Below are 9,780 nucleotides of genomic sequence, written 5' to 3' on the forward strand. Positions count from 1 at the left end.
AACTATGCGTGATAACTTATAGAGAGGGGGATCTTGGACATATGTCCATGCTGTCGGTGGTAGGGCCAAGTTCAGAGTGTTGTCTCTCACTAGCTGGCAAAGGAGAAACAGCTGGTTCAAGGAAGCTGGCCTTCCCCTGTGCTTACTGACGTTCCCTCTCTCAAGAGACTTGGCAGAGCAAGTCACACACAGAGTCCCACCTACAGAAGCTTATCATCTAATTTTAGCCTTAACACAGTTGTGAATGAGAGTAACAAACTATGGGTGTGGGGAGGAGGGAAGGGAAGAGAAAGGAAAGATCACAACAAAATTACATAGTCACGTTCACCATGTGAGCCTGGATGCTGCTGCTGGGCTATGCAGGAAGGAGGAGAGAGAGGGTAGGTCAAGAGAACCCAGGCCAGGCAGGACAATTAAACAGAAGTTGATGTCACAGGTAAACTGGGGCTGCCACAGCAAAGAACCGAACAGCATGGCGCCATTTTGGAAGTAACAGGAAAAGGATGATCCTGCACTATTTACTGGCACCCCTTCTCTGCCTTGCCTGTGCTTTCTTAGTAGAGAGCAGTTATCCATATAGTCCTACACCAAATTGCCTCCCCCTCTGGATGTTGTATTAGGAATGCTTCTGTTTAGGCTTATGCATCAACAGCTGAAATATTGTTTTTTAATGGCTTTTTTGGTGGCTGGTAGTTACTAGTTGCAGCACTCAACATGCCTGCTTGCAGGGGAGTGATGGGAAACTGCAAACTGTGTTTGCAGTAGGTTAATACCAAACATCCAGAGGCAGTGGGAAGGTGCTTGCTTTTGGGGAAGGAAACTAAGGATGCTTAGTTTAACAGATGACCACGGACAGTCTTTCTAGGCTTACCTGTTCTCAGGTACTCAGGATTGCCAGCTGCCCAGGAACAAGCCACACCCCAGCCTGGCCTGCTTCTGTGCATTGGATTGCAGCAAGCCGAAGCTTTGCCTGGTGGGGAGTTAAGCTTGGTCACTTGCCAATTGCTGCTGAACTCTTAAAGGTACAGCGAGAAGTCTGGCCACCCTGTGCAGCTTGCATATTTGCAGGCAAGTTGCTTCTGTGCATTTGGCTTAAAGAAGCTGCCATTTAAGCCCATCTGCCAGTTGCAACTTAAACCAGGTCCAGATATTTTGTGCTTGTGAGAAATGGCCCTGTGATTCAGTATGCGTCCTATCAAGCTACACCTTTGTGATGATGGACCTTTCAGGACTCCAAAAACAGCTGAATCTGAAACACCTCATAAGGCCTAACTGGTTCACTTAATTTGGCATCAATTAGACTGTATAAACAGAATGCCTGACGGATAGCGGATAAGAAATAGATTTTACCAGCGAGAGATGGAAATGGCATCATTAGTCATACAGCACCACCCCTTGTCATCAAGACTGGCCAACTTCTCATCTGCCAATAGAGAGGGCCAGCCCAGGATGCCCCCCCCACTGCATTCCATGGACAGAATCCAACTGGACTGGCCAATGAATCTTACTTCAGGGATGTATTACAGCCAGGAGAAAATGTTCAGGGAGGGTGTGCCATGGGAATAGTGTGCAGCCTGCTGAGAGTCCTACAGCCCAGACAGAGAGCCCTGAAATGGACAGACTTCAAGTCAATCCTGACTTATGGCGACCCCATGAATAGGGTTTTCACTGTAAGGGGTATTCAGAGGTGGTTTACCATTGGCTTCCTCTGAGGCTGAGAGGCAGTGACTGGCCCAAGGTCACCCAGGGAGCTTCATGGCTGTCTGGGGATTCGAACCCTGGTCTCCCAGGTCGTAGTCCATGGAAAGTTAAATGATTTCCCCTAGTGGTAAAGGCTGTGTACACACATTGCATGCAGAAAGTCGAGATTTAATCACAGGCATTTCTCCAGTCAAAAAGATCCGGCAGGGAGCAGGGGATGGAAAAGTCCCCTCTGTGCCTGAGACCCCAACGAGGAGCTGCCAGTCTGAGTAGGTGGTGTTTGGTTTGGGCTTGTTTCAAAGTGAACCTGATTTGATGTGTTAGGAGTTCTCAGCTGTGCTCTCATTCTCTCTCTGGGTATCTCCCAACTGTCAGTATTTTGTAGGAGGGATTCAAGCAGTCACCGAAACGTTAGGTTTGCACAATTAATGTGGATTAAAGGGTTAGGAATTAAAGAGAGCCAGTGTGGTGTAGTGGTTAGAGTGTTGGACTACGACCTGGAAGACCAGGGTTCGAATCCCCAGACAGTCATGAAGCTCACTGGATGACCTTGGGCCAGTCACTGTCTCTCAGCCTCAGAGGAAGGCAATGTTAAACCCCCTCTGAATACTGCTTACCATGAAAACCCTATTCATAGGGTCGCCATAAGTCTGGATCGACTTGAAGGCAGCCCATTTCCATTTCACCATTCCCAGAGTAGAGGGACATTGCTAAAACCACTCTGGGAATGGTAGCTCTGTGAGAGAACAGGGGTCTCCTAAAACTGTCAGCGCTGTTAAGCAATTACAGTTCTCAGGTCGCTTTGGGGGAAGCCATGACTATTTAATGCGGTATCATACTGCTTTACATATCTGGGGCAGATGAGGCTGTGGTGGGAAGAGTTGCTTTGTTGTTGTTAGAAACCCACGCTGATCTACTGCAAATCAGACAGTGATCTACCAGTAGACCCTAATCTACCTTCTTCCCACCCCTCTTGTAGATCATAGGAGCAGCAATGAGGAATTGGTAAACGTGCAGGCCACCCTACTCTGTCTGTGCCATTTCTGATTCATGCTTTCCAGCACCTTCTCCCTCGGGCAGGGGGAAACTTGTGAATCATGAGCTCTGGTTCCTTTCCAAAAGCTTCTGACCTCCAGGGTGTAATGGCATTGGCTTGCAGAAGGGATGGCATAAGTTGCCAAGCAGATTTTTTTCCCTTACCACGCTGGGTGTGGCTGGGATAAAATGTCAAAGCCAAACAGTTTAGGGGTGTTGGGCCCTGACTCTTGTTCTAAGTGCCCCAAGTGTTTCTGGGTGAATAAATAATTTGGGAGAAATTGAATTGGGGGGGGTAGCCTGGGTTACGGAGTACATATTAATTTAGGGAAAGAAATGTATTTATGATTATGTTATGTAGAATTGATTTGGGGGTCATTAAAGGAAAATGAATTGATTTGGACCAGGATCTGTTGCAAGATTAATTGGGGTAAATGAATTGAAGAAGAGCTGATTTACGGTGATCTGGGGTGGGGTCAAATTAATTGAACAATTCATCTGGGGTGACTTGGATGGGAAATTTGTTTGCTTGCTTACTGTGATATTAAAATTTGTATCTACATATGTAAATCGGTGTATTCACATTTTTACGTAAATGTTTTGTCAATGGTCAATTTGGTACCTCAAATCTTTTAAGTACCTCATAAAGCTCACTGTTTGCACTGCAAACTTTTCAGCCCATCTTGTTTGGCTGCTATCCTTGTTTTTACAAGGATCAATCATTTCTGCAGCCCCAGACCCTCTATCATGTTAATGAATGAAAAACGGACACACCAAGTCTGGTAAAAATAGATCTTTTAATGTGTCAATATCTATTTTCTGTAAGTCCCTGCCTATTGATGTTAGACTGGTGCCTTTGTTGTAATTTTCAACGCCTGCTAATTTTTAGAGCCTACCTGACTCTTATCTCTCTGGTTTCATCTGAATTGGAAGAGGCAGTTGAACTGCTGGACTGGTGCTTGGCGATAGGCTGGATTGGGCCAATAAATTGAGGCACAATTCTGAAAAGACAGAGGTGTTATGTGTCCAGAGTTCTCATGTCTGAGAGATGGAGAGACAGCTGGATGGGTTTGCACTCCTTTGGAAGGAGCAGGTTTGTAGCTTGGGGGTATTCCTGGATCCAACAAAACTGTATCATTTTTGGGACAGTGTGTGAGGTGCTAAAATGAGTAAAAAGCCCCCAAACCAAATGCAAACATTGCCTTTTGTTGTCGGAGGAGGACCAGCACATTTATTGTAAGATGCCCGCAGGAGGGTATGCAGTGGGGGTGGCATTAAAAAGGTTGTAAACAAAACAAATACGCAATTCCAGATGAAACATACTGTAGAAATGCAAACAACAGTTCCACAGTTTTTATAAAACATACAACTGTTAATCTCTACTGGGAGTCAAAAACCTTTGCCAGTCTGCTACAGCTGTTGCCAATCTGGTGCCTCACCTGGAGGTTTTGGACTGCAACTCCCATCAGCCCAGATATTTACCCCACTGATCTTCTGCCTGCCCTCAGATAGAGTACAGGGTGCTTTCAGTGTTGGTTAGATAGGTCTAAGAGAGAGAAGCTAAGGTTAGTTACTAGATTTTGGAAGATAAGAGCATAAGAAAATATCTGCTGGATTAAGCCAATGGCCCACCTAGTCCAGCAGTCTGTTCTCACAGTGACCAACCAGGTGCCCATGGGAAGACTGCAAGCAGGACCCAAGTGCAACAGTACTGAGCAAGAGGTTGGACTCCATGGCCTTATAGGCCCCTTCCAACTCTACTGTTCTATGACTAGGGCTGTCTCTCCTTGTGATTCCCAGCACCTGGTATTCAGAGGGTTACTGTCTGAGGTAGAACATAGCCATGAGACGTACTCATTTCAGTAATACTGCCCAATCTAAGTCAACATCAAATTAAAGTCTAACGAGGATCTGTAGAGTATTTCTTTCCATTCCTTGTTGTTTTTCTCCAAGAGATGTGGGGAAAGGAAGCCTCCACAGAAGTTTCTCTTTTGTTCCTCCCGTACAGATTGAGTTAAGAACAAAGGAAGGACAAGAGGAAGGGCAGATGCAAAGGGGAGGGAACAGAGGAGCGATGAGCATTAAAAACCAAGATAACAGTAATTGAATCAACTCTTGGTCATTTAATGGGCTGCTGTAAATGCTACTCAGCATACAGTAAGGTATCTCTGTGCGTGTTGCAACTTTGTAATTCACCCAGGGCAGCTAAACACCCACCCCTACATAAAAATATGTGCCTCGGGATCCATTGCAAGGTGCAACTCTGGCCCTGGGACGAGAATGGCAGCGGGTTCATTTTGCTGCCTGCCACCCCATGGTCAGCCATGACATTACTCGGTATTTGAGCAAATAGGCTTTTGTGTGGGTGAATGTTTCAATCAGCAGTACTGGAGTTCATCTCCAAGGAGACACTTGCAGAACAATGGCAATTAATGGAAAGAAAGAGGAAATGAGCTGATCCCTTCGTGTCCGCTTTTGCCACTTCTCAGGGTATTAGGATGAAGACCATAAGCCAGTGATTCTCAAACGGTGTGCCCAGGCACACTGGTGCGCCCAAAGAGGTGGCTAGGTGTGCCTCAAATATTATGAAAGTATATTTTAAAAATGAGAAGAAACCCATTTGTATAGGGTAATAGTTTTCTATAGTTTCAAGTTATTTTTATTCATAGTTTAAAATACATTAATATATTTTTAATTTTGTATACGAAGCGCGCCAGAAAATTTTTATGTTTTACAGTGCGCCGCGAACCAAAAAAGTTTGAGAGCCACTGCCCTAAGCAGTGAGGGTGCCTGCTCTTTGTAGGGCTGGGGAAGGAGCCGTCTGGTTTCGTAATGCAGGAACTGTAACCAGATGCCACTGTATGGCAGGAACTGGAACGTTTGCAAATTTCTGTAAAAGCTAAAGGGAGAATACACTGGATATAGGGGGGACAGATTAGGGCGGGACAGCTTTGGCCAGTTGAAAGTCCAGAAAGGGCCTTTCAGTCTCCATTTCAAGAGATCCCAACATATTTTCTTTTGTTTTCGTCATGGGTTCCCCGGCAAGAATACACGAGAAAAGAAAGCACAGAGAACACTGGATATCAGTGGCGGCTCCATGTCAGCGGGGCAGTGGAATCTGCTCTGGGTTTTAGCCTGAAGTTTCAAGGAGCTATCCAAGGTGCTAAAACTGGAGCAGATCCCATTGCCCAACTGACATGGACCCACCAGCTGCCATGGCTGGAAATCTCAAGTTGGGCTCACACCTTGCAACAGCTGGAGGGGCCAAGATTCCAGGTGAGCTGGTAACACGGTATAGACATTACAGCAGCAGTGAAGAACCTCAAGCCCGGGGGCCAAATGCGGCCCTCCAGGCCTCTCTGTCTGGCCCTTGGGACTGTCCCCAGGCCACACCTCTCACCAGCCTTGCTTTGTACCCTCCTTGGCTGTCTTTGCCTGGCTGGGAAGTTTTTAAACTCCGATAATGCATTTTTGCTTGCATGGATAGAGAGAGGTGCCCGGCTGTGTATAGAAACTAGTCTGCTGTACAAAGGCAACATTTGCATTTGTTTTTCTGTCCACTTTTGCCTCTGGCCCTGCCCAGTACTAGCATGTGGCCCTTGGAAAGTTGCCCGGAAGGGAATATGGCCTTCGGGATGGAAAAAATTTCCCACTCCCACATGACAGGATCAACATGGGCCTGTATGAGTGTGGTCCGATAAATCTTGAATTATTTGGAGTCAGCTGCAGACCTTGCTTCTTCACGGCTAACTTTAGCTCCCAATGATTTCTGAAGGAGTTAAATAGCTTAATTTTGGTAAAAAAAAAAAAGGAGGTGCCAGTACTTGTATCTTGATGAAGTGCTGTGGGTGCCAGCACAAAATGGCTGCTAAAGGCAACAAAAAAAGATGTGCTGTTAGTCCATACTGGAGAGTCCCACAGCAAGAAAAGCACGGATCCCAATACAGAGCCCACAAACTAGCATGTCCCTCTCTATGAAAACTCAGTTATTCCATCCCTCTCCTTCTTTTACTTTCACCAGTCACCCATCCATGAGGCAACCTTTTTTCATAAATGTTCAGAGGAGTCTCTAATATGTACACCGCCTTCCGCCGACAAGCAAAGACCTTCCTATTGCAACAAGCCTTTGGAATTGAAGGCTAAGGATAGGGCGTGAAGGGTGCTGCATTGCTAATGTCTATTATATCATTTTTAAACTAGTTTGAACTTTTTTAGCTATATGTGTGTATGGTTTTAATATTGGAAATAGTTTAATCTTATTTTTATGTAGACTTCGTATTTTAATTATATGTATTTTTTATCTGGAAGCCGCCATGAGTTCCAGTTTTGGAAAAAATGGGGTATAAATAAAGATAATAATAATAATAATAATAATAATAATAATAATAATAATAATACACCGTACATTTCAGTAGGTGCAGCTGTAGAGGAAGACCGTCTCTGGGTGGAAATGTTTACTAAAATAAACATTTGGAAGTCTTACCTGGGATACTTTCAGAAAGAAACACACAACCATGGCCATCTTGAGTACTGTGTCCAGTTCTGGTCTCGACCCTTCAAGAAGGATGCAGGCAAACTGGAACAGGTTCAGAGGAGGACAACAACGATGATCAGGGAACTGGAAACAAAGCTCTTTGAGGAGAGACTGAAAGAACTGGGCATGTTTAGCCTTGAGAAGATAAGACTGAGGATAGGATAGCACTCTTCAAGTACATGAAAGGTTGTCACACAGAGGAGGGCCAGGATCTCTTCTCAATCACCCCAGAGTGCAGGACACGGAATAATGGGCTCAAGTTTCAGGAAACCAGATTTCGACTGAACATCAGGAAAAACATCCTAACTGTTAGAGCGGTATGAAAATGGAACCATTTACCTAGAGAGGTAGTGGGCTCTGCAACACTGGAGGCATTCACGAGGCAGCTGGAAAGCCACCTGTTAGGAATGCTTTGATTTGGATTCCTGCATTGATCAGGGGGTTGGACTTGATGGCCTTAAAGGCCCCTTCCAACTCTACTATTCTATGATCCCAAAAGACACTTTCCTGCCTGAGACAAAGGACAAGCCCCCCCCCATTCCATGCCCAGATGCTGTCTGGGACTGTACCTGAATTATCATCCAGTACTGGGAATGGGACAGTGTCCTCCACCTCAACAGAGGTCAATGGGCTAGCTTAGGAGGCACAGGGCAGCCTGTGTGGCACACAGTACTGCCCTCTAACACCTTTTGATGCTCCCCAGCACTAGTTCCCTAAGGCAGCCGCCTCACTCTGCCCAATGGTAGGCCCGGCCCTGTGTACAACCTTCCTTTTAAAGGAAGCTCTTGGTGAGCACATTTTTATGGTAATTTCCTTGGTTTTATTCAGAGGAAGGTGGAATGAATTATTTGAAAGCAAATAAAACAGGTTTTCAAGGAAACCATTGATGAAACAATCTTTTTCTCCTTGGCCAGAGGGGGAGTTTTTCATTTCATTTCTTTTTGTTTAATTTGCATCCTGGTTATGAAGAAGTCACTTATAGAAAGAACTGTGAAAAGTGGGTTGACACAACAGGTCAGCCAATTAACCTGATTTGAAGACTCAGTTCAAAATAGGCTTCAGGAAACAAGAAACAGAACATCCCAGTGGTTTAAAGAAGCTCCCACTGTTATCTTACTGTCATCTAATTTTTATTCTGAAAGACAAAATAGGATAGTTTCTCCTTTGGCAGGGATACAATTAAGTGCATCACAAAACATCAACTGAAAGTTCCCGAAGCTCAAAATTTTCTCTGCCCCATTGCACCCATTAGCTCCTGAACCAAAAGTAGGTGTTGTCTTCTTAATTCTCTGCCCCCCCCGTATGTCTTGCTTAAAAAGCAGCTTGGGGACAGAGAACTTCCCCTGGCATGCAGATAAATTTCCCTGCATGAAGACACTGCTGCTGAAAGACCAGGACCGTACAAAAATCCACCTGCTCCCTTGGACCCATTCTTAGGGAGCAACCTAATGAGGTTTGGCTAGCACAGGTGTGTGAAGGAGACCAGAGAGGAGACAAACACCACTCTAGAAACCTTGTGCCTGGCTACCTCCTGTCACCAAGCCCCTTGTGCTGCTGTTTGCATGGGAGACATGGAGATGTGAAAAGATACAGGCCAGGTTTGGATTTATGTATCTCGGCTTAATGTGCACAAGCCTTGTGCCCAGCATTGTTTTGTCCTCTTGCTGATCCTTCTTTCTTCCCTTCTTGGCATGCCGTGATTCAGTACTTCCAGGATGAATTAATTAACCAGAGTTTCTCATTTGCATCCATACTGAGAAACTGTGGTTACCAGGAATGGAACAAGCCAGTATCTTAAAGCGGCTGTGCAGTGTTGGTTTAATACACTAGATTGCTCCAAACCTGGTAACCATGGTTTGTTGGTTTAGAAATCATGGTGTGCTGAAAAAAAGAGGAGGCAAGGGGCAATGTGTACTGGCACACAGCTCATTCATCTCTTGGCTTATTGAGCCAAGATATGCACTTCTGAACTGGGTCACATTATTCCACTTCCTCCACCAACGTAAATGTGCAGTGGATGGGATTTCAGTCCTGTGTGAACATTGAGACACCTGTGCAGATCTTAGGGGCTGTGTTGACTGTCGTTTGCCCTGCATGCATCGCCCCTCCCTTTCTCCCATGCAATGCAACTCCAGATTTAAGGTTGACAGTTTAAAGTCATGTCAAATTAACTAAAATATGTTGATATTTCCATGGATGCATAATGTATATTCTGAATCTATTTAAAAAACACAGTAGCATCGTTTATGCTCTAGTCTTGAAGAATTACTGGAAGAAACTGCCCCTGGAATCTTTGGGGCTGATTCCTAATGTATATAGCAACCTTTTAACAGTTTCTGATGGGTAAGATGGCGATGAGTTGGATTAATAAATTGCACAAACTGATCAAGGACACTGTACACACACAACACACACAAATTGTAGTGGTGTAGAAGTGCACCCACTGCATTCTGGGCACGGTGCCTGGAGGTAGTGATGTACTGGATGTGGGCCAATAAACTGAGGCGGAA

The sequence above is a fragment of the Rhineura floridana genome, chromosome 16 (assembly GCF_030035675.1).
Source record: "Rhineura floridana isolate rRhiFlo1 chromosome 16, rRhiFlo1.hap2, whole genome shotgun sequence".
Classification (NCBI taxonomy): domain Eukaryota; kingdom Metazoa; phylum Chordata; class Lepidosauria; order Squamata; family Rhineuridae; genus Rhineura; species Rhineura floridana.